This window comes from Crocuta crocuta, unplaced genomic scaffold (assembly GCF_008692635.1).
Source record: "Crocuta crocuta isolate KB4526 unplaced genomic scaffold, BGI_CrCroc_1.0 scaffold186, whole genome shotgun sequence".
Lineage (NCBI taxonomy): Eukaryota > Metazoa > Chordata > Mammalia > Carnivora > Hyaenidae > Crocuta > Crocuta crocuta.
Window position 1 is genome coordinate 4,731,381 of NW_027551569.1, and position 25,729 is coordinate 4,757,109.

At 44.8% G+C, this 25,729-nt stretch overlaps 1 protein-coding gene across 5 annotated transcripts in view; it reads right to left on the minus strand.

Moving 5' to 3' along the window:
• TMEM63C (transmembrane protein 63C) overlaps window positions 1-19,622 on the minus strand; it is a 76,140-nt gene extending 56,518 nt beyond the window's left edge. For 2 of the 5 annotated variants that reach the window (XR_013331755.1, XR_013331754.1), the window contains exon 1: window positions 19,548-19,617. The gene's annotated coding sequence lies outside the window, so the exon portion shown is untranslated. Of the gene's footprint in view, window positions 1-19,547 lie in introns of all 5 variants that reach the window. The other 3 variants (XM_077750765.1, XM_077750764.1, XM_077750766.1) reach the window with 2 other exon arrangements.
• Window positions 19,623-25,729: the final 6,107 nt, after the last annotated feature.

The following is a 25,729-nucleotide window of genomic DNA, read 5'->3' on the forward strand; positions in this document are numbered from 1 at the left end:
TGAAACCTCGCTGCACCTCATTTCCTTTGGAGACATCTCTTGAGCCCTTCCAGGTTTAAAGTTACAAATGTAACAAGAGGAAAACCCACTGAGAAACAAATTTAAAAACAAAGTCCAGGGTGAGGCATTTAGATGGTAATTGCTTTCTTTTTCTTTGTAAATTCTTGATAATAACATGCTTGTAGGGAACAAAAATCAAATGCACAGTGAAACGTCCCCCTGTGACCCCAAACCTCTGCTCCACTCCCAAACACAGCCACATTTCCTGCTGTGCATTTCTGCAAAAATGGTCCCATAAATACTGACAAATATATATGGATGCTTGCGTCTTTAGTTTAACCTCAGCCAGGAACACATTTCTGGTACTCCGTTTTGTTAACATACACCGCACGCCCCTGCGTACCAGCATAGACAGAGCCTTCACTATTGTGGCAGCTCCTGTGTTCCACTGAAAAACACACTTATAATTTATGTAAATCCATCCCTGTTGATGGATGTTTAGGTTGTTTCTACCTTTTTGCTGCGCAAAGCTGCAAAAAACATCTTTGGTTGTACTCTTCGTGCCTAAGCGCGAGGTTAGCTGGGGGATAAATCCCTAGGGGTAAGCAGCCGAAGGTTAGGTGGACCTGAAATTCTGAGGGATGTTTCCAAATTGTCTTCCAAACAGGAAGAACCAGTTTGAACTGCCCAGCCATGCACGAGAGGGCTCTTCCCTACCACCCTCGGACCACTGTGCGCTATCAAGCTTTTAAAATTTGCCAGGGTGAGTGTTGAAAAATGACATCTTGTTTCCATGTGCAATTCTTTAATTATCAGAAAGGGCAGACATTATTTTCAAATTTATTGATTGATTGGCCGTTGCATTTATTTTTCTGTGAACTGCCTATGTCCTTTCCAATGTATCTTACTGATTTTTAAAAGCTTTTCCTAAACTAAGGCAACTAATTAACTTTTTGTCATGTGTATTGCAAATTGTCATATTCTTTTTTTACTTTATTTATGCCGTCTTTTGCATAAACTTCCAGATTTTTCTGTAGTGAAAAGTATTTCTTACAAGAGCATTCTAAGAATATTCACCCATGTTTTCCACCAGTACTGTTAGGGTTTTCTTTCTTTTTAATCTTTCTTTCTTTTTAATCTTTTTTTTCCCTAGAATATATTTTGGTGTAAGGAGTGTAGTATGGCCCAGCTTTATTTCTTTCCCCCAAGGGGCTAGACAGTTGTCCCAAAGTCATATATGAATACTCTCTTCCCTCCCTCCACCTAGCCACCGTCCCTCTAAATTCAGAATCTCAATTTAACTATGCAGTAAGACGGATACAAAGAGCATGACCTGAGTCAGGTGCTGGTTCAAATTCTAAGCTTCATTGGGTCTAAGAGAAGTTACCTAACCTTCCTGTGCCTTGGTGTCTGCATCTGAAAGTGGCAATAAAAACAGCAGCATCTAATGTGAGGATTAAGTGAGTTATTTCAGGTAAAAGGTGCAAAAAAATGCAAGTGCTATCTATAAGAAACCCACCTCAGCTAGCTGTAAAGACACATATGGACCACAAGCAAAAGGATGGGCAATGACCTTGTCTGCAAATGGTCACCAAAAGGGAGGAGGGGTGGCCATACTTCCATCAGACAAAGTAGGCTAAGGGTCTAACACTGCACCAGGACACAAAGAAGGATATTCTATATTTATGTTAGGGTCAATTCTCCAGGGAGTTATAATAATTATAAATATCCATGCACCTCACAGCAGAGCACCCGAAGATGTGAAGCAGACAGACAGCATAGAAGGGAGAACGAGTAACTCAGTAACAGTAGGAGAGTTTAATAAACCTCCTACTTTCAATAATGGGCAGAGTGACCAGCAGAAGATCAATAAAGGAATAGAGGACTTGAGGGGCGCCTGGGTGGCTTAGTCGGTTAAGCGTCCAACTTTCGCTTAGGTCATGATCTCGCGTTCGTGGGTTCGAGCCCCGCATCGGGCTCTGTGCTGACAGCTAGCTCAGAGCCTGGAGCCTGTTTCAGATTCTGTGACTCTCTCTCTCTCTGACCCTCCCCTGCTCACGCTGTCTCTCTCTCTCCTAGAAATAAATAAAGAAAATATATTTAAAAAAAAAAAGGAACAGAGGACTTGAATATATCCAACAACACAGACGGACTGGTCCCAGCACACACAGGCAGGGCACCCCACCCAACGGCAGCAGAACACACACTCTTCTCGAGTGCACACAGACTGTGCTCCAGCATTGGCCACGTGCGAGGCTACAGGTGAGGGGCGTCCGACAGCGTCTGGCACGTGGGAGCCGCTCCGTGTCAGCGAGTACTGTGATCGCCGCTGTCTATCAGATGTGCGTGGGTCTTTGTCTGGACAAACTTCTGTTCCGTCGATCTGTGAGCCAGTGCCACCACTTGACAAATATTTATTACCATTGCCAGGCCCTATTCTAAGTGCTGGGGAACTGGGAATGAACGGCAGAAATAAGATCTGCTCTTGCCACCTCTGGTTAGAGTGACTTCTAATCATGTTTGGCACTTTTACTGATATTGTAAATGTTTCCTTCCATTATATTTTATAAGAGGCTAAAGTTCATATGTAATAGAGGTATAATTGTTGTCTTTAATATTTATTAGCAGTCATCTTACTATATTCCTTTATTATTTCTCCTAGGTTTTCAGTGGATGACCTTGTTCTTTTTTTTTTCCTGCAGGTGGTCAATCTTATCATCTACAATTTTAATTGATAAATTGACCTCCTTTTATAACTCTTACTTTCAAAATTTGTATTGGATTGTACTTCTAGAGAACTATTAAAGAATGCTCAAGGTAATAGTGGTCATTTTTCCCTTGTATGTGTGTACACACACACATACACACACATGCATAAAATTATGTTAAGGAATATCCATTTATTCCTATTAAATAAGAGTTAAAATTGAGACCTTGAGTAGCCCAAGCAATCTAAGAAAGAAGAACAAGACTGAAGTTATCACAATTCCACATTTCAAGCTATATTATAAAGCTAAAAGAATCAAAACAGTATGGGACTGGCACAAAAATGAACATATTGATCAACGGAATAGAACAGGAAACCCAAAAATAAACCCCAAATTATAAGGCCATTTAAACTCTGGCAAAGGAGAAGTGACTATCCAATGGTAAATGATAGTTTCTTCAACAAATGGTGTTGGGAAAACCGCACAGCCACATGCAAAAGAATGAAACTGGACCACTTTCTTACACTATACACAAAAATAAATTCAAAATGGATTAAAGATCTAAATATGAGACCTGAAACCATAAAAATCCTTGAAGAGAGCACAGGCAGTAATTTCTCTGATATTAGCCACAGCAACATTTTTCTAGGTATGTCTCTTGAGGTAAGGAAAATAAAAGCAAAAATAAACTATGGGACTACATCAAAAATAAAGTTTCTGCACAGTAAAGGAAATAACCGACAAAACTAAAAGGCAACCTACTGAATGGGAGAAGGTATTTGCAAGTGACATATCCACTAAAAGGTTAGTATCCAAAATATGTACAGAACTCAACACCCCAAAAACAAATAATCCAATTAAAAAAATAAGTAGAAGTCATGAACAGACATTTCTCTAAAGATGACATACAGATGGCCAAAAGACACATGAAAAGATGCTCAACGTCACTCATCATCAGGGAAATGCAAATCAAAACTACAATGAGCTATCACCTCACACCTGTCAGAATGGCTAAAACCAATAATACAGTGTTGGTGAGGATGCAGAGAAAAAGGAACCCTCTTGCACTGCTGGTGGGAATGCAAACAGGTGCAGCCACTCTGAAAAACAGTGTGGAGGCTCCTCAAAAAATTAAAAATAGAACTACACTATGATCCAGTAATTGCACTCCTTGGTATTTACCAAAACAAACAAACAAAAACCCAAAAACACTAATTCAAAGGGACACATGGACCCCTATGTTTATTGCAGCATTATTTGCAATAGCCAAACTATTCAAGCAGTCCAAGTGTCATCCATAGATGAATGGAAGATGTGGTATATTTATATATATATATATATATCTGTGTTATATATATACCATTGCAATATATACCATTGTGTATAATACAAATATATAGTATTCCCTTANGTCAAGCAGTCCAAGTGTCATCCATAGATGAATGGATAAAGATGTGGTATATTTATATGTATATATATATATCTGTGTTATATATATACCATTGCAATATATACCATTGTGTATAATACAAATATATAGTATTCCCTTATATATATTCCATTGTGTATATGTATGTGTGTGTATATATATACATATGTGTGTGTGTATATACACAATGGAATATTATTCAGCCACAAAAAGCATGAAATCTTTCCATCTGCAATGACATGGATGGAGCTGGAAAGTATTATTATGCTAAGCGAAAGAAATCAGTCAGCAAAAGACAAAATACCATATGATCTCACTCATACGTGGAATTTAAGAAACAAAACAAATGAGCAAAGGGAAAAGAGAGAGACAAACCAAGAAACAGACTTTTAACTGTAGAGCACAAACTGATGGTTACCAAAGGGGAGGTAGGTGGGGGTGGGTGAAATAGGGGATGGAGATTAAACACCACACTTACCATGATGAAATAAAATAAAATGAAAAAAATAATAAAATAACATGACAAAAACATTAAAAAAGAATAGTTACTATCAGAGACATATGTTCGATTTGTCATAAAATGCCCTTAAGGCATTTTTAGCATTTATGGAGCTGTTTATGTGATTTTTCACTTCTTTTGACTTATTACTTTAAGATATTTGTGGTGTATTTGTTTTTTAAACATAACACTGTGTGATTCTCTTTGTTGCTATTAATTTATGAATTTTGCACCAATATTCATAAATTTGATTTTTTCCAGTAATTTTTCTCTTTTTCTATGTTCTTTGTCAGCATCGTGCTGGCTTCATAGAATAACTTGGAACCTCTCCTTCTCTATGGTGTGGTGTGTTTGCTCCCCCTTAAATAACGTGGAATCATCACTTCCTTGAAGGTTTGATAAACATTAAAAGTTGGCCAAATTTTTATGGCCAAACCTCAGGTTTTTATGAAAACTCAGTTTCCTTCATGATTATTGGTCTGTTGAGGCTTTCTAGTTAGTTCTCCTAATAGGGTCAAACCGGTGATTTATATTGTCTCAGAAAACTATCAGTTTCAGCTAGTTTTCAATTGAATTTACATGTGGTCTAGGACAGTACTCTCCAAGAATTCTTTCTCCTTCCTCTGTCTTAGTGGGTATTTCCCTATTTTAATGTTCAATTTTTTAGATTTGGCTCATTCCTCCCCCAACCCCCATTAGATTATTTAGACTTTAAAAAATCATCAAATTGACACATACTGTTCAAGCAGTAGCCTATTGACTATGCACACAGCTCAGAAACAGAGGAACCAGAATCAGGAATGAGAAGGAGGGAGGGAGGGGCAGCTTGACAAACGAAAGTTATTCAACAAACATTTAAAAAGTGCAGAGCAATCGCTATCAAAATAACACCAGCATTCTTCACAGAGCTAGAACAAACAATCCTAAAATTCGTATGGAACCAGAAAAGACCCTGAATAGCCACAGCAAGCTGGATAAAGAAAACCAAAGCTGGAGGCATCACAATCCTGGACTTCAACTTATATTACAAAGCTGTAATCATCAAGACAGTATGGTACTGGCACAAGAACAGACACTCAGGTCAATGGAACAGAATAGAGAACCCAGAAATGGACCCACAAACGTATGGCCAACTAATCTTTAACAAAGCAGGAAAGAATATCCAATGGAATAAAGACAGTCTCTTCAGCAAGTGGTGCTGGGAAAACTGGACAGCGACATGCAGGAAAATGAACCTGGACCACTTTCTTACACCATACACACACACAAAAAAAACCTCAAAATGGATGAAAGACCTGAACGTAAGACAGGAAGCCATCCAAATCCTAGAGGAAAAAGCAGACAGAAACCTTTTTGACCTTGGCTGCAGCAATTTCTTACTCAACACGTGTCCAGAGACAAGGGAAATGAAAGCAAAAATGAACTATTGGGACCTCATCAAAATAAAAAGAAGGAAACAATCAGCAAAAATAAACGGCAACCGATGGAATGGGGGAAGATACTTGCAAATGACATATCAGTTAAAGAGTTAGTATCCAAAATCTATAAAGAACTTATCAAACTCAACATCCAAAAAACAAATAATCTAGTGAAGAAATGGGCAAAAGACATGAATAGACAATTCTCCAAAGAAGAAACATCCAGATTGCTGACAGACACATGAAAAAATGCTCAACATCACTCATCATCAGGGAAATACAAATTGAAACCATGATGAGACACCACCTCACATTATTCAGAATGGCTAATATTAACAACTCAGTCAACAACAGATGTTGGCGAAGATACAGAGAAAAAGGAACCCTCCTGCACTGTTGGTGGGAATGCAAACTGGTGTGGCCACTCTGGAAAACAGCGTGAGGCTCCTCAAAAAATTAAAAATAGAACTACCTTACGACCGAGCAATTGCACTACTAAGTGCTTATCCAAGGGATACAGGCGTGCTGTTTCAAAGGGGCACATGCACCCCAATGTTTATAGCAGCACTATCAACAATAGCCAAAGTATGCAAAGAGCCCAAATGTCCATCGACGGATGAATGGATAAAGAAGATGTGGTATATATATGTATATATATATATATACATACAATCGAGTATTACTCGGCAATCAAAAAGAATGAAATCTTGCCATTTGCAACTATGTGGATGGAACTAGAGGGTATTATGGTAAGCAAAATTAGTCAGTCTGAGAGAGACAAGTATCATATGACTTCACTCATATGAGGAATTTAAAATAAAAAACAGATGAACATAAATGAAAGGAAGCAAAAATAATATAAAAACAGGGAGGGGGACAAAACATAAGAGACTCTTAAATATGGAGAACAAACAGAGGGTTGCTGGAAGGGTTGGGGGGGGATGGGCTAAATGGGGAAGAGGCATTCAGGAATCTACTCCTGAAATCATTGTTGCACTATATGTTAACTAACTTGGATAGAAATTAAAAAATAAATAATTTTTTTTTAAAGTACATAGTGAATGGCTCAGTTGGATAAGCACCTGACTTTGGCTCAGGTCATGATCTCATGGTTCATGAGTTCAAGCCCCACATCAGGCTCTCTGCTGTCAGCACGGAGCCTGCTTTGCATCCTCTGTCCCCGTCCCTTGCTTGTGATTTCTCTCTCTCTGTCTCTCTCAAAAATAAACAAACTTTTTAAAAAAGGTATTAAAAGGGCAGAAAGGGGCGCCTGGGTGGCTCAGTCAGTTGAGAATCCAACTCTTGATTTTGGCCCAGGTCATAATCTGGGCTGACAGCAAGGATTCTGCTTGGGATTCGCTCTTTCTCCTTCTCTCTCTGCCCCTCCCCCGCACTCTCTCTCTCCCCCTAAATATTTAAAAAGTGCAGACAGTCCATGCACAAATACCCTGTCCTCAAACACTCTGCCTCTCCTAGTCACAAGCCTCCACACCCGGTAAAACCTGAAACGCCCACCTTGCCTTCAATGCCCAGCTGTCATCTCCTCTTGGAACCTTTCCTGGCTTCCCTGGGAAAAGTCGACGCCTTTCCTCTGACATTCAAGATTACTTTTTTTTTTAATTTTGACATTTTACTTAAGTATTCTCTACACCCAATGTGGGGCTCAGACTCACAACCCCGAGATCAAGAGTCACACACTCCACCTGCTAAACCCACCAGGCATCCCTAATTTTGAAAATTTTTAAACACAAAAAATTAAAAGAATAAAACCAATGGAATTAACCGATGGTGACATTCTGTCATTTTTGCCTCAGATCTCGTTTGCTAAAAGAAGCATTACTGACGAATTAAAAGTCCTTCCTTCTACCTACCAGCACCAGTTTCTTCTTTCCCTCGCCAAAGACCACAAGCGTGAATATTGCAACATGTTTGTATCCATAAATCATAAATAGTGTTGTTATTTCCATTACAATTAAATGCTCATGAATGGTATTATTCTGCAATTTCCTATTTATTGCAATATTGTTTCAGATGTATTTGTGTTAACACAGATAGCATGTGTATTTATTGTGGTGTAAGTTACAAAACAGAAAATTCCCCAATTACATATATTCTAACATCAGAGTTTTAGTTGTCTACTCCATTATTGTAGACATTGAAGATACTGAGTGGAGACCTCTTTTGTGTTTCCAGCATCGCTGCCCTAGATATCCTCAGGACCATCCCTTAGTGCGCACGCGTGAATTTCTCTAGGTAATTATACACCTAGACACAAAACTGTTGGTCATCAAGTATGTACATTTTCAGCTTTAAATGCCATTGCCAAAATGTCCCCTGGTGCCTTGTCCTGCCATTATTACAGCATTTCTGCCACTGTCGTCATTATCTGTTGACTTCCCTACCTGCCCCCTCCCCACGAGTTACCAGAGGGCATGTGTGTGCCTGGCACTCAGTGAACGCTTGACAAATGAAAGGGTGAGCTCACTGTCTAGCACAACAGACAGACTCTAATGGGACAAGTGCATTAAAGGCCATGAGACGGCCCCTGGCTGGGATCCAAGGAAGGCTTCATGGAGGCGGCGGCATTTTGAGCTGGACTTTGAAGGGCAGGGAGGGTCTGACCAAATGAGGATGGGGCTGAGGACAAGGACTGGGCTGAGAGGAGGGGGTGGGTAGAAGCTTTGATTTGCCAGGGAGGGTGGTTCTTAGCTGAGCTGGAGCGAGCGTGAGGGAGGAGGGGTACAAAGCCAAGTGTATTTTGTAAAATCGTCAAGGTGATCAGAGCCATCCACCACCCTGTGCAGGAAGAGACTCCGAGCCAGAGCAGTGTGGGGGAGGGGAAGGAAGCAGGAGGGCAGGCAGGGAAAGGTAATTTGGGTTTAATCCAAGCTCAGTCTTCAGAGGCAGGCTCCCGGGAGCCAATAAGAAGTGACCAGGTCAGGGGCGCCTGGGTGGTTCAATCGGCCAAGCTGACTGACTGACTGTCACTTTCAGCCCCCAGGTCATGATCTCACAGTTCGTGAATTTGAGCCCCGCATCCGCATCCAGCTCCGCGCTGAGCCTGCTTGTGAGTCTCTCTCTCCCTCCCTCTTTGCCCTTCAGCACACACTCTCTCTCAAAATAAATAAACTTATTAAAAAAAAAAAGTGACTATGTCAGAGCTGGGCTCAAAGGTGATTCGCCTGATAAGCAGGCACATAGCTGTGATACCAGGCCCTGGAATAGACTTGTTCCTCCCCACATCTCTCCCTCCTCTGTCTCAGGGGACAGATCAGGCTACGGGACCTGGACTCCCTCCCCAGACCCACAGGACAGCACTGGGACTTGACNCTGCAATGTGTCCCGGGGCATGAGGGGAGGGTGGGGGGGCCTCCTGTTCTTCCATTTCCCCTGCTGTCCTTCAGCAGAGCCCAGCTCTGGGCACCTTAAACGCACGACCTTCACTTCCAAGTCCTTTTGCTTTAAGCAACTTCAGCAAAGCCTCCGGCACCAGCAAGAGCAGGTGAGTGGAGGTCATGCTGGCTGAGCTCTGGGGACAAGGGACACTCCAGTGGAGTCAGACTGGCCTGGAGCCNAAAACCTCTCTGAGCCTCAGCTTTCTCATCTATCAAGTGGGTTCTCACACCTGCTCCGCCCCTCCCCTGGGGTGCACAGAGGGTTACAAGGAATAACAAGGAATGTGAGGTCACTGGGTGGCACCAGGACCTCAGAGAAGGGACGTGGTTCAGGCTGTTTCTCCATTGCCTAAGAACGTGAGATCCCAGCTCAGAAGGGACCCCAGGCCAACACNAGGGAACACCTCAATGCAAACAGTGCCAGAGGCAATCAACACTGTTGATCAGCGCTGTCACCAAAGCGTGGCCAGCCAGCCCAGAGACCCCAGACAGCCCCCCACTGAGCAAGTAAAGGGGTAGCGCATGGGCAGAAGGGGGCTCCCGGTCACTAGGCACATGTAGGCATGTGCACCTTTCTGCTCTTGTCCATCCATCCTCCCGCTGGCTCCCTGCAGTGGGGACTATTTCACTTCGTTATGACCATGGAGGTGAAGCAAGCGGGTAACGAAGCAGGTGGAAACTCAGCTCCCAAGTGCCCCCTCGCCATGGTGTCTCTGTGTGCCCCATGCCGCCCGCCAGTGGACGGCTGGCTTCCCCATGGCACTCAGCTGCCCTCTGCAGTATTTCCAGCTTTTGGTCAAATCACTGCCCCTCAGACACCTGAGGTGATGAGGCCTCCACATCCAAAAGCAGCACACAGCCATATCCCCAGCCAACCGGCCATCTTGCTCATCTATATCTCCAAAGACCTCAGGACGCCTTTCTCTGTTGGCAGGATCTCCTCTCATGTGCCCTGGTGGCCACAATTCTGAAGAGACTCAGCCAGAGTGAGGAGCAGCCTCCTGTCCCCAGGGCCGCCTTCCTTACTGAGGCTACTTGGCACTGGTTTGGCTTCCCACTGGAGCTGGACTGACCTCTTTGCCCCTGCTCCTCTGAGGATGCCAGGGCCCTGGCTTGGCATGAACAGGGGTCTGCAGGCACAGGGCCGTGCCCGACCTCAGCCACCCCACCCACCCCCCGCCCAACTCTTCCAACCTTGTCTTGAGGGTGTTTGTGCAAAACAGCAGCAGAAAGGGTGGGGAAAAAAGACACGTGGCTCCTGGGTTTGCAAGGAGGTCCAGGCTTCAGTTCCCTTTCACCAGGAGGAGGCAGGAGGTGACAGCGGGCATCCCCGCCCAACCCTGCCTCTGAGTGCTTCAGTACCAGCCACAGGGTGCTGGGAAGGAACATGGAGGCTCGGTTGCATTCTGTTCCCAAGAAACACAGACCCAGAGCTCCGGGCATAGGTGCTCTCCTCAAGGGCCACCCTTGGTTTGCCCAGGACGATCTAGACAGATCTAGAACAAGGAAACACACGCTACCTCATGAGCTTCCCCGGTTCTCATCTCAGCTCCCCCTGGAACCCTATTTTGTACAAGTTGCACCAGCCAACTCATGGCAAGAACAAGAAGCCCAGTCCACACCACCCATGCTGACATGTGAGTAAGGCAGGAAAACCAGGCTTTCCCAGGAGAGAGAGGAGGAGAGGACACAGGCCCCCACCACAGGCAACACAGTGCCCTAAAAGCTGCTGATCTCACTTCCCCTGAGCATTTTCATTGCAGCGGGTCCCAGAGTGAGCCTGCCCAAAGCCCTGAAGGGACTCCCACACCCTGGACTCTGTGTGCAAAGAGCTCTTATGCCCCTTGTCTCCACGGTTCTTCCAGCAGCTGCTTCCCAGGACAAGGCAGAGTTGAGAGTCTCTGGGATGTGAGTCAGTGGGGAAGATACAGGCCGGCGGTAAGGGCCACTGTGCACCAAGCACCAGCATTTCAGTGCGTGGGGATCCTGTTAAATATCACAGGCAGCGGAGGAAGGAGAATGGAACCTTCAAGGGCCAAAACACAACTTGAGGTACGTTGGGGAGGGATGGCCTGGCTTCCAAGCCTTAGAAGGGTGCCCTAGACTGGCCACGGGGAGACTGTTTTCCCCACAGGGGCTGGAAGCAGACAGCTCCAATCTCCCCCACAGTCTCCAGGAAACAACACTCCCCATCTGTAACAAATGCCTGACATGTTTCCAAAGGCCTCCCACCCAACTGGAGAAGGTATTTTCATGCCCAGTTGTCAGGTAGGAAAGCCAAGGGCAGAGTGCCAGCCAACGGGGACTCTGGTCCGGAACCAGGTGCCATGCTCCTCCACTACTGGCTCTTCTCCCAGGAGCCAGGAAGCTGTCTGCAGCCCGCCCCTGCCTCTGCTCACCAGGAGGGACACACCACCAGCTTCCCGGGACTATGGAGCAGTGGCCTTCCTCCTGGAGAAGGGTGGGAAGGGACCCTCAGAGCATGCCAGCGGAGGAGCCAGACACTCGGTGGGTCCTCTTCTCTCTCTGGTATTGCACCGTCACCCCATGGACAGCTAGTTCTGATCTGGTTTACTGGGAACCCCATCCTTTCCCATGGGTCACCCCAGTGATTGAACGATCATCAGGCAGCCCAGGCAGAAGCACCAGGGGCCAGCTTCAGGGGCCCTGTGCTCAGAGAGTGTGTCCCAAGAGCAGCAACTCGTGAGCTAGGCACAAGGTAACTCCCTGTCACTCCGAATAAGGCTGGGTTGAGCAGAAACTCCCTGAGATGCTGTCAGAGAGGTAACTGGAAGTCACTGCCCCCCACCCTCCCACCAGGTCTTCTCCCAGGGGCGACCCCAGCTGCCGGTACCAGGACAGGCGGCCGCACTTGGCTCCGAGATGCCCAGAGAAATTGTGTGTCCCTGTGGAGGCACGATGGGAAGGCAACCAAGTGACTTTGGCTCTTCTAACTGCTTCTTTTCCAAGTAACTTGAAAACATCTCATAAAGGAGAAAGTGCTGAAGCTGTCCCCTCTCACGGCCACTCCCTTCACCCCTCAGGAGGCACGCACAGCCTCAGCCTACCAGGGTGAGGAGAGAGCAAAGAGCCTCATCCACAGCCCTGAGGTGGGCCAGGGAGCAGGAGACCTGCGTGTAGGGGAGGACCTGGAGCAACTCACCGTACCCTCTGTGCCTCAGTTTCCTCACCTGCACCATGGCGCTGGCTGGTTCCGGCTCTAAAATAAACTATACCTCCTTCCCTACCTCAGTTTGCCTCAGGCAGAAGGGGACAAGCTCACCTCCAAGAGCCACAAATCCAACAGTAAGTAGTCCATCCATTTCTCCTGGGGACAGGAGTTGGGGAGAGAGCAAGGGTGAGACGCTATAACACAGAGGGTGATGTCGGGAGAAGGCCATCTTACCAACATGGTTCCCGGCCTCTTACCAACGTGGTTCCCCGGCCTCTTCTCCAGTAAGACACAGGCCATCAAAGGAGAAAGTCCATCTCCTCACCCCTGTCCTTCCTACCATGACCAGGGAACTTGCAGTTTTTCACCAAGGCTGGTACAGAGACTAAAGCCGGAACCAGCCTGCCCCCTCCGCCTTCTCCCAGAAGCCAACTCTCCTCCTCTCCCTGAACCCACAAGGATAGTAGAGGCCGACAGCATCCTCTGCTCAGATGAATGCTTTTTGTGAGTATTTTCTCCTGTCCCCAGACATTTCTTATCCCTGCAGTGTTCACACCCAGAACACCTCCCAGCCCTAGGCAGAAGTTGTAACCTCCTCCACTCTCAGGGATGGGGCAAGGGGGGCGCTGGGGTGGGGCGGTCCGCCCCAGATTGGACCAGAGGTCTAGAGAGCAAGACTGGCCCTGCCCCTCCAGAGAGCATCAGATCAAGGCAGTGCCTGGGAGAACTTGCTCTATAGGACCTGCTAAGTGACCTTGGTGAAGCCACAGCACCTTGGGCCTCAGTTTCCCCAGGTCCATCATCCAAATCCAAAGCTTCTCTCTCAAAGCCGAGATGAGAGCGGAGACAGGAATCTTTCTTTGAAAGCGTATAAGGTGGCATCCTCTACCCCTGGGAGCCCAGGAGCGCAGCCCACCAGCACAGAAAGAGACCTCCACCCGGCCGTGCGGCAGTGACGCCGTCATAACTCATAACGATGAAGTCGACTGCGGGGGAAGCGCACACCCCTCCCAGCCCAGCCCAGCGAGTGGGCGGCACAGCCCTGGGGAATCCCTGGGTGGGGGTGATCCAGAGAGGCAACCCCACCTGGCTGTCGTGCAGGCAGCGGCGGGGGCTGCCGCCTGCCCACCCTCCCCCCAACCCAGTGAAGATGGTCGACCAAGCCACGGCCCTCCCTGGTACGCGGCTCCTTCCATCTTTCTTTAGGTCCAGGCTGGCAGACAGCTGGCATGGCCAGGGAGTGTGGCGCAGTCTCCTCCACCCCCACCCCTCCCAGTCCGAGGTCCGGGAAAGCTTGGAGCAAGCAGTCCCCCCCCACCCCCTCCCCTGTCCAGGACCCGGATTCTGCGCCCCTTCTCGCAGCGGGCCGGATCCCTCCTGGCTCATAGCGCCCGCGTGCTCGCCACATCTCCGCCCTGGGCGTCACGACCCAGCCCCAGGCAGGGTGCACCGGCCGCCGGGAAACGGCGACAGGCAACACGCTCCTTACCTGGGAGGAGACAGCCAGCCGGTCCTCCTCGCGGGCCTGGTGGAGCCAGCCCCACCTGGCAAGGGACTGTCAGCAAATTCCCCTCTGCATCACCGCGGGAGCGGCATCCCGGCTCCTCCCCGGCAGCAGCCAAGCCTGGCTCCGCCCCAAGGCTGCTCTGACCCACCGGGGAACCCAGGCTGGATTATCAGATGCCGAGGCCTAGGCTCCGCCTCAGAGACCCTGTAGCTACCAGGAACCATCTGGAAATTACCACCGCAAACGCACAAGGCTGCCGGTCCCTTGCTGCAATGGCTCCAGCACCCTCTGTTGCCCTGGGCCTCGGCAGCCAACTCTCTGCCCTCTGCCCACCCTGCAGCCTCACCGCCACTCCAGACTCGCCTCTGAGGCTTGTGCCCCTCCCCACCGGTGCTAGCCAAAGCCAGAAAAGATGCACAGCCACACAAAGGTAGCAGGGTTCTGCCCCGCCCAGGGACCAGCTACTGGCGCCCAGTGCCTGGTGCCCAGTCCTGCCTCCTTCCTCCCCAGCAAGGGAGAGATCTACAAATGGCCACAGCCATGCTTGGGAGGGGAACGCGCTGGGGCATTTCCAGTGTGCGCGAGCCACAGTCCTGCAAGTCTTCAGTTTCATCAAAGTCCTGGCTACTCTGCTGGAGACAACTGCTTTGGGGACCTGGAGGCAGATACCAGTGTTTGAATCCCTAAAGATCAGTATACAGAGTAAGGCGTAGTAGTGAAGACGGCTCTCGCTTTCCCAGGCAGGGGCCCCGGCACGTTAATTTACTAGATATTATCCATTATCCGGTGCTTTCTGTGCAATAGCTAATGGGTGAGGACTGGGGGACAATCTCTGAAAGAGACTCAACACAGTCTTAGAACAGTAAGATATTGCTCGTTAGGACTTGTTAGCAATAGGCAGAGAAGGCCACAGAGGAAGCAGTTGAATACAGGGCCATGAGATGCTGGAGGGAGGGTAGCTATGCGTCCACAGGCTAGTTCCCCCTAATGTGCTGCACAATGGCCCCCTCCCAGGCTGGCACACCTTGGTTATGTCATTCCCAGCCATGCACCTACCTACTCTTCACCTCACAGCTTGGCTCGTCTTACCCAGTCACCCTGTGAAAACCCAAAGTGTGCCACTGGACAGATTCAGTCAACATCTGTCCATTTCTTCACTCCCATTCATTCGTCTATTTTTCTTTTTATGGGACAGGGAGGCTTTGAGACGTCTACTATGCAATGCCAACAGGGCATCAGGGGCTGGGGTCCAAGCCCAGGCGCAGCTGTTAGTGTGCTGTGTGACCTTGGGTAACTCACTCGGTCTCTCTGACTTCATTTCCCCCCCTCATCTGTAACCCTGAGAGGGCTGGGCTAGTGGGAGTCTAAGACCTTTGTGACCCTAACACATCTGTTACCTCTTCTAGGATAAGGGCTGGTAGGAACAAAGATTAAACCCGATAAATCCAAGAGCAGTGTTTAAGAGCCCTAGTTGCCTGGATTCGAAGCCCAGCTGGACCATCTAAATATGGGGCTTAACCTCTCTGCGCTTCACTCTCTACATCTACAAAAGGAGGGGAATAATAACAACCTTAAAGGCTGGTTGTGAGGACTTGAGATACTGTGTGCAAAACAGATGCCCAGGGAGTAGTAGTTGCCATTGTTATGGTACCAGTGCAGAGAGAAAAGCCTGTCCTCTCTTTTCTCTGCTTCCTCATGACAGAACTAGTGACTTGACCCCAGGGTAGAAGGACTAGGGTCTTGTGTATTGTGGCTAATAGCTGTTCCTTTAGAAAGGTCTTGTGTCAGGTGGGAAAAATCATGGTTTCCAGACCCAGTTGAACCTTAGTTCAGAGCCGAGCTTTGCCTCTTACTGGCTCTGTGACCTTCTACAAATTACTTAACCACATTGAGATTAACTCCCCCATCTGTGAAAGGGGTGCCTGGGCACCAATCAAAGGAGCCCCATAATAGTACCTACCCTCATAGAGTGGCTAGGAGTATAAAAGGCATGGAACGTGCTTAACTCAGTTTTTCGCATACAGAAGACCTGGTCAGTGTAGGAAAGACCTAGAGAACAAAAAGGGAAGACCCTACACTGAGATTCCCAGGCATCCTGGACCGAGTGTCCTGTGAAGAAACAGAGTTGTGGGTATTCTAGCCCAGACTGAGAGCTGTTTCAGCTCTCCAAACCCTTCACCAAGGTGCCAACCACACAAAATCTGTGCAACCAGCCTCCCTAGATGAACCTGACTCTGGACATGCCCTCTGGTGGGAGTTGAAGCCAGAATGGAAGGCTGGAAGCAGGTCTTCAAACGCCTCCAAGACAAGGCTCAGAAGTTTGGACTTGGGCCAAAGGGAGCCATGGAACGTTTTTGAGCAGAAGCAAGGGGTAAGGCTGATTAAGATCACACCCAAGACCTGGAAGGCATCAAGGATGTTCCCACAAAAGGGGAGGAAGGAAGACCCAGGAAAATGCCATGTGGGCTGCACAGTGATACAATCAAAGAGATGACCCCAATGTCCAAACCAATTGAACACCAGTCTCCTAGATGAGTGTCAAGCCGGTATCAGGTACTCAGTAAAGGTGGATAGAAATGAATAGCTGAGACTTTGTGGATTTAGGAGGCTTTTGAAGGAGAGGCGCTTCTAGCCCGTGGGTGCTGAGAACATTTTTCATGCTCTTATGTGGATTGAGGTAGGTACTCTCTGAAAAACAATAACTGTCATGCTATTGTCTTTATGTCTGCTTTGTCAACCTCCGGTGGCTTGTCTGAGAACATAATCCAGAACAACAGCAAAGAAACCAAAGGCCTCTGAGCAACCCAGACAGTTGGGTTTGGAACTGTCAAACTGTCAACACTGGGTGCTTTCTGCGCAGAAGAGCATCTTACATCTTCAATGAGAGCCCGCCTACATTTATTCTGCACACAATTTCAACAGATCCGGTGTAGCAGAGACTGCCAAGGGCTCCCTTATAATCTGTCCTTCCTACTTCCTTTTAGCACTAGAGCTTCCAAGATTAAAACTTGGATTCATGGCTTCCCTGCCAGAGACTACATATCCCAGCCTCCCTTGCTGCCAGGAGCAGCTATGGGACTAAGTTCTAGCCAATAGGATATGAGTGAATGTGATATGTTTCACTTCTGGGCCACATTCTCAAAAGGAGGCTGCCTGTTCCCTGTTCCCTCTTTCCCCTTGTGTAGACTGGGCAATGGGCATGGGGATAGAGGTAGGAGGCAGCTTTGATGAAGCTGACAAGGACAAGACCCCAGGGTTAGCCAGTCAACAAGACATTAAGAACCTATTTCGTGATAACCTGGAGAAGAGCCCTGGACTGCTGACCATGTCAGTCTCTGTGACAGCTGAACCAATAGCCTAACCGACAAACCTAGTTTCCCGATTTTTAAGCCCACAGCAGAAGGGCAGGAAGAAGAAAGGACTCATAAAAAAGCAAGCACAGTGAAATCAAGAGTAAGAGGAGCTAGAACAAATGTGACACAAAGTCATTTAGCTCAGGGTCGCTCCAAGAGGCTTGGGGACATCACTGTATTATAGGGTAATGTTGGAAATGTGCTGAATCCTTAGAGAAGATTAATTCTGAGCAAATATTTTCTTTTAAAATGAAAGCAATGATCTATTTAGAAAGTATTTATTTTTTTAATGTTTATTTATTTTTGAGAGAGAAAGCAGGGGAGGGGCGAGAGAGGGGGACAGAGGATTCTAAGTGGACTCCACGCTTGACAGCAAAGAGCCTAATGCAGGGTTCAGACTCACAAACCAGGAGATCACAACCTGAGCCGAAGTCAGATGCTTAACCAACTGAGCCACCCAGGAGCCCCTAGGAAGTGTTTTTAATAAAAATGGTTAACATAAAATAAAACATATATGCTTAAGGGTTGAAACCTTTAGCATCCAGAAAATTTAGCTATCTAAAATGATAATTTTCAGGGTGCCTGGGTGGCTCAGTCAGTTAAGGATCGACTTCAGCTCAGATCATGATCTCATGGTTCGTGGGTTCGAGCCCCGCATTGGGCTCTGTGCTGACAGCTCAGAACCTGGAGCCTGCTTCAGGTTCTGTGTCTCTCCGTCTCTCTGTGCCTCCCCAACTCATGCTCTGTCTGTCTCTCTCAAAAATAAACATTTAAAAAATTAAAAACCAAATAATAAAATAAAATGATAATTTTCTTCCAGAGTCAGGAAGCAGGGATTTTGATTTATTGGTATTTACCTTCTCTCCCACTAGCTTATAGGTCAGATTATATCCCTTTTTTTCTTTTTATTCCTATTATCTAGCACAGTGCCCTGACTCAATAAATACTTCTTAATGGCAATGGGGGTGAAGTCTGTGTTATTTTAGATCCGGGAACTTAGGAAGGTCTTACGGATTTGGATTATTAATTAGTGAAATTGCCTGAGCTCCTTGACCACTCCAGTGAAGGGGTGCAAGGGCACAGCCCTCACCAAAGTGCCGTGAGCTCATGGTGGCCCTGGGACCTCCCACTGTTGTCTAGAGACCATTTCATCAGAAATAGTCCCCTGACCTCCTAAAGGCCTCCCTGCACAAGAATGTCAATGGGAGAATTGAATGTAATTGCTAAACACAAACACAACTGTACACAGCCTACACAACCGTCCATGGCCTTTCTGCACTGCCTAGATGAGATGTTTAGGAAAACTCGAAATGACAGGCAAAAGGTGGGAGACCCAGGAAAGAGTCAGCTAGGTGTGCTCACTGCCTATTTTTCATTAGTTTGACTACTGGTTTTAAGCCTCAAGGCAGGAGAAGATCCACTAGAGTTCCCATCCCCCCAGGCCTGGTGTGAGTTTAAGACTGCTGGGTGCTAGATAAGGCTTCAAGGGAGTAAGCAGGGGAGGGGGGGTATGGGTCCAGAGGTGATGGGCATGAGACTCCACGGATTTTGCTATAGGACCCAGAATGTAAACTCGTTTTAAGGCAGAGCCACATCATTATTCATACTTTAAGTGACAATTGAGATACCCTAGTGTATCCCCTGTCCCCAAGGACCAAACCAAAGCTCTCCAAAAATGTGAATCCATTTTTGGAGCTTGGGTTTCTTTCACACACTCTAATCTGCTTTTCTGAACAGAAAGGAATTTGATTTCCTGTGCAGAAGGCAGGGGAGCAACGTATTGGGGTGGAAAACTATTTTCCCAGTGTCTTCCATCTAACCAGACATGAGGTTGGAGATTTAAAGATAGAATAAGGTCTCAGACTTAAGTCCAGAAACATAGTAAAGACCCCTCATTGGAAGCAGGCATTCCCCAGGTTGGTGGGGCCAGAATAGAGAAGCCAGGGCCCAATAACAATTTGTGCTCCATGGCAGAGAATCTAGGCCTCCCCTCTGCTGGCATAGCCTGGCCTCCCTGCCCCCCCACCCCCCCTTTACCCTTGGCCTCAGGCTGGAGCCCTACTCACCAACACCCCACCAGGTAGTTGCTCTTAGCTAGTGGTAGCCTCTTTTACTAGTATTTCTCTCCGGGAAGAGGAGCAATTCATGACAGGTGGAAGGTCACTTTCATCCACCGCCAACAGCCACTACCAATTATCAATATTAGAAACTTCTGGTGAGCCAGGTCAGAGGCAGGTGTTGATGACATCACAAAGGAAACACCTCTGTTGTGCTGGAACACTGGAGGCATTTGAGAGGGAGGGTTCTCTAGAATTGAGACAAACTTGAGCATGACCAGTCAGATCTGAATGTTTGAAGCCTGTGCAGATTCACCTCAATTCTGTCTTGAGTCTAGTGCCCTGCAAAATTAAGTCGATAAGAATACGTGAGTCTTCATGTTGGTATTAAGGCTAAAGACCATCCAGGTGGATCCTTGCACGATGGAAATATGGTTTTCCTATTTTACTGGGCTACAGAGAGAGGATCCCTTCTTCATTTCGAGGCTCTTGAAATCAACTCTGTTATATTCATTCCACTGGGAGCTGGCATCTGTTTCAGTATAAGAGCTCCCCTTTTTTTTGTTTTATAGCCTTTATTAACTTCATGAAACAGAATACACATACAAAAAACATATATATATATAAACTACAAATGAGCACTATAATGAATAATCATAAAGCAAAGTTGTGTAACCACTACCCAAGTCAAGAAATGCAACATTATCACAAGACATTTCCCCGTGTTGCTTCCCAAACACACTCCTTCCTCCTCTATCAGACCTCCATACAGAGATAACCCTATCCTGACCTTAATGGTAATCCTGTCTTCTTTTTCTTTACACTTTTTCCATCTCCAGTCTATATAGTTTGGTTTTGTCTGGTGGTTGTTTTTTTTTTTTAACTTTATTTTGAGAGAGACACGGAGAATGCAAGTGGGGAAGGGCAGAGAGCAAAGGAGAATCCCAAACGGGCTTGAAATGCTTATCAGCTGTCAGTGCAAAGCCAGGACACAGGGCTCCAACCCACAAAACCGTGAGATCATCACCTGAGCCAAAATCAAGAGTCCAAAGCTTAGCCAACTGAGCTACTCAGGTGCCCTCGTTTGGTCTGTTTTTTAAGTGAACATTAATGGAATCAGAGTCTCTATACACTTTAATTGGGCTTCTCTCACTCAACATATCTCTTAAGATTCATCCGTGTTTTAGAATAGCAGTTGTAGTTTATTCATTATTATTACTGTATAGTATGCACTGAGCTCTCACATTTGGCTGACGTTCTATCTCTGTGCAAGCAGAAAGTAAAAGGTAAGGCAGAGTTATAAACTGCCTGGCTGAGTTTTGAGCAATGTATTGGGGTAGAAAACTATTTTCCCAGTGTCTTCCATCTAACCAGACATGACGTTGTAGATTTCAAGATAGAATAAGGTCTCAGACTTAAGTCCAGAAACATAACAAAGACCCCTCATTGGAAGCAGGCATTCCCCAGGTTGGTGGGGCCAGAGGCCATCTTCAAAGACTGAGAGATGTTTTTTCTTGTTGTTGTTATTCCAGATGTTTAAATAAATCTCCATCAAATCACTAGCTGACCACAAAGCTAATGGAATAGAGATTTCAATGGCCATGTACATCAAAAAGTATAGATTTTCAAAATTAGCTCAGAAAAGACATTAGGCAAACTTCTGCATCAACCAGGAGCAACACAACCTTGGAGAAGAGAATGACTCTACTTCCCAGATGTCATATTATAATATTCAAAATGTCTAGCTTTCAACCAAAAAATTATGAGGCATGAAAAGAAGCAAAAAGGTATGAGACACCTGGGTGGCTCAGTTGGTTAAGCATTCGACTTTGGCTCAGGTCATGATCTTATAGTTTTGTGGGTTGGAACCCTATGTCGGGCTCTGTGCAGAATGCTCAGAGCCTGGAGCCTGCTTCAGATTCTGTGTCTCCCTCTCTCTATATCCCTCCATGACTCGTGTTCTGCCTCTCAAAAATAAATAAACATTTTAAAAAATTAAAAGAGAAAGAAACATAAAGGTATAGCCCACATACAAAAAAAGAAATGATTAATAAAAATAGTTGTTGAGGAAGCCCAGACATGGGACTTCCTTAAAAAGGTTTTAAGCCAGCCTAGTAAAATATGCTCAAAGAGTTAAAGGAAGCCATGAGAATGATGTCTCACCAAATAAAGAGATAGAAATTATAAAAAAGAGAAAAAAGATTTTTTAAGATCCAAATAGAGATTCTGGAGTTGAAAAATACAATAACTGAAATGAAAAATTCACTAGACAGGCTCAGCAGCAGATACGAGTAGACAAAAGAAAGAATCAGCAAACCTAAAGATAGGTCAACTGAGATTATCTAGTCTGGGTCGAATAAAGAAAAATGAATAGGGGCACCTGGGTGGCTCAGTCAGTTGAGCATCTGACTCTTGATTTTGGCTCAGGTCATGATCAGGTTTGTGGGACTAAGCCCCACATCGGGCTCTGTGCTAGCATGGAGCCTGCTTTAGATTCTCTCTCTCTCCCTTTCCCCCCCTCCCTTACTCATGCTCTCTCTCTCTCTAAAATTTAAAAAAAAGAAAAGAAAAATGAATAGACCCGAAGAGATTTGTGGGACACAATCAAGAATACCAATGTGTGCATAATGGGAGAACCAGAAAAAAGGGGAGGAGTGTGTAGAAAGAAAATTTGGAGAGATAATGGCCCCATACTTCTCAAATTTGATGAAAAACCATCTACACATCCAAGAAATTCAGTGAAGTGCAGATAGAATGAACTCAAAGAGATCCACATCAAGGCATATTATAATTAAACTGTTGAAAGACAAAGAATTTTAAAAACAGCAAGAGAGAAGCAGCACATTGTGTACAAAGAATGCTTGAGAAGATTAATAGCTGATTTATTGTTGGAAACCATGGAAGCCAGAAGGCAGTGGGGATAACATATTCACAGTGCTGAAAGAAAAGAACTGTCAATCAATAGGTTTTCTATCCAGCAAAATTATCCGTCAAGAATGAAAAAGAAATAAGACATTTCCAATAAACAAAAACTGATATAGGTCACCACTAGCAGACCTGCCCTTTAAGAAATGCTAAAGGGAATCCGTCAGGATGAAATGGAAGGACAGTAGACAGTAATTTGTTTTCACATGAAGAAACAAAAAACACTGGTAAAGGTAACTGCACAGGTGGGGCTCCTGGGTGGCTCAGTTGGTTAAGCGTCCAACTTCAGCCCAGGTCAGATCTCATGGTTCATGAGTTCGAGCCCCGCATCAGGCTATGTGCTGACAGCTCAGAACCTGGAGCCTGTTTCAGATTCTGTGTCTCCCTCTCTCTCTGCCCCTCCTCCACTCATGCTCTGTCTCTCTCTGTCTCAAAAATAAACTATAAAAATAAAAAAGGTAACTGCACAGGTAAATATAAAAGTCAGTATTAAGGTGTCATTGGTTTAAGTAGCTCCTTTCTTTCCTGTATGATTTAAAAGACAACTGCATAAAACAAAAATTATAAATCTATGTCAATAGGCGCATAACATATAAAGATGTAATTTGTTACAATAGCAACATAAAAGTGGGTACAGAGCTATATGGAGCAAAGTTTTTGCATACTGTTGAAACTAATCTGAACTTGATTGTTCTAAATTAAGATGCTAATTTTAATCCTCAGAGCAACCACTAAGAAAATAACTCAAAAATATATAATAATAAAAGTGACAAAGAAATTAAAATGGTACAGTAGAAAATAAATGTCTATTTAACACAAAAAAATGGTAATGGAGAAAGTAAACACATGCACGCGTTCTCTCTCTCTCTCAAAAGTAAATATTTTTAAAAAATAAAAAGAAATATCCATGTATAAGCTTACAAGTGACTCACTTTAGATTCAAAAACACAAAGAAGTTCAAATTAAAAGGATGAAAAAAGAGATTCCCTGCAAACAGTAACCAAAGGGAGCTGTAGTAGCTATACTAATATCAGAAAAAAAATAGACTTTAAGACAAAATTGTTACAAGAGATGAAGAATGACATTATATAATAATGAAAGTAGAAATTATATATATAATAATATAAAAGGTCACTCTCTCAAGAAGATATAAAAGTTGTAAACATATATGCACCTAGCAACAGAATCCCCAAAATATATGAAGCAAAAACTGACAAGATTGGGGGAAGTAAACAGTTTGACAATAATGCCAATTTTGATAGTGGCTATAGCAACTAGATGCAGGTCAGGGAGGGCGGATACAGTAGACTTGACCAATGCTATAAGCAAACTAGACCTAAGAGACAACTATGGAACACTCCACCCAACAACAGCAGAATGTACATTCTTCTCAAGTGCACATGCAACATTCTCCAGTATAGGCCAAGTTAGGCCACAAAACAAGTGTCAATAAATTTAAAAAGATTGAAATTATGCAAAATATGTTTCCCTGATTATAGTGGAATAAAATCACAGAAATCAATAACAGAAATCTGAAAAACTCAAAAACATGGAAATTAAACAATACACATTTAAATAACCAATGGGTCAAATAAGAAATTTCAAGGGAAATTGGAAAATGCTTTGAGATTAATAAAAATGAAAATACAACTACTATAACATATAAGATGCGGTGAAATCAATGCTCAAAGGGAAATTTGTACCTGTAAGTGCCTCCATTAAGAAACGAAAAGATTTTGGGGCATCTGGGTGGCTCAGTCGGTTAAGCGTCCGACTTTGGCTCAGGTCATGATCTCATGGTTTGTGGGTTCGAGCCCCATGTCAGGCTCTGTGCTGATTGCCAACTCAGAGCCTGGAGCCTGTTTCATATTCTGTATCTCCCTCTCTCTCTGCCCCTCCCCTGTTCACGCTGTCTATCTCTCTCTCTCTCTCTCAGAAATAAATAAAACATTTAAAAATTAAAAAAAAAAGAGATCTCTAATAACCTATACTTCTAATCTGAACTCAAAGAAAGTATAAAGAAGAGAACAATAAAGACTGGAGTGGAGATAAATGAAATAGAGAGTAGAAAATCAACAAAACCAAACAATAGTGCTAGAAAATGATCAATAAAGTTGACAAACCTTTAGCTAGCCTGAACAGTAAGAAAAGACCCAAATCGCTAAAATAAAAAAAAATTGTGGGGACATTACTACTGACCCTACAGAGATAAAGAAGGATTATAAGAGAATATTGTGGACAAACATATGCCAACTAGGTAATTTAGATGAAATGGATAAATTCTTAGACACACAATCTACCAAAACTGACTCGAGTAGAAAATATGAATTGGCCAAGTAAAGAGATTGAATCAGTAATCAAAAAACTTACAGAAAAGGGAACCCTTGTGCATTGTTGGTGGGACTGTAAACTAGTACAGCTGTTATGGAAAACAGTATGGAGGATCCTCAAATAATTAAAAATAGAGCTACCATATGATCCAGCAATTTCACTTCTGGGAATATATCCAAAGGAAATGAAAACACTAACTTGAAAAGATATCTGCTCTCCTATGTTCATAGCAGCATTATTTACAGTAGCCAAAACATAGGAAAACCTAAATGTGTGTCCACTGACAGATGAATGGATAAAGAAAATGTGTGTGTGTGTGTGTGTGTGTGTGTGCACACAATGGAATATTATTCAGATTTAAAAATGAGGAAATTCTTCAACAATGTGGTTGAACCCTGAGGCATTATGCTGATGGAAATAAGTCAGACAGGGAAAGACAAACACTATATGATTTCACTTATATATGAAATCTAAAAAATAAACAAATGACTAAACAAACAAAAAGCAGAAACAGACCCATAAATAGAGAGAACAAACTCATGATTACCAGAGGGACAGGGGGTGGGGAGATGGGCAGAATGGGTGAAGGAGAGTGGAAGGTACAGGCCTCCAGTTATGGAATGAATAAGTCATAGGCATAAAAGGTACAGCACTGGGAATGTAGCCCGTGGTATTGTGATAGTGTTTTGTGGTGACAGACAGTTCCTACACTTGTGAGCACAGCATAATGAATAGACTTGTTGAATCACTATGTTGTACACCTGAAGTGAACGTAACATTACATATCAATTATACTTTGGTTTTTAAAAAGTGTGCAATTCAACGGTTTTTAGTAAATTCACAGAATTGTACAATCACCACCACAATCTGATTGTAGAACATTTCTGTCACGCCAAAAAGAAACCTCATGTCAGTTAGTAGCCATTTGTATTCCT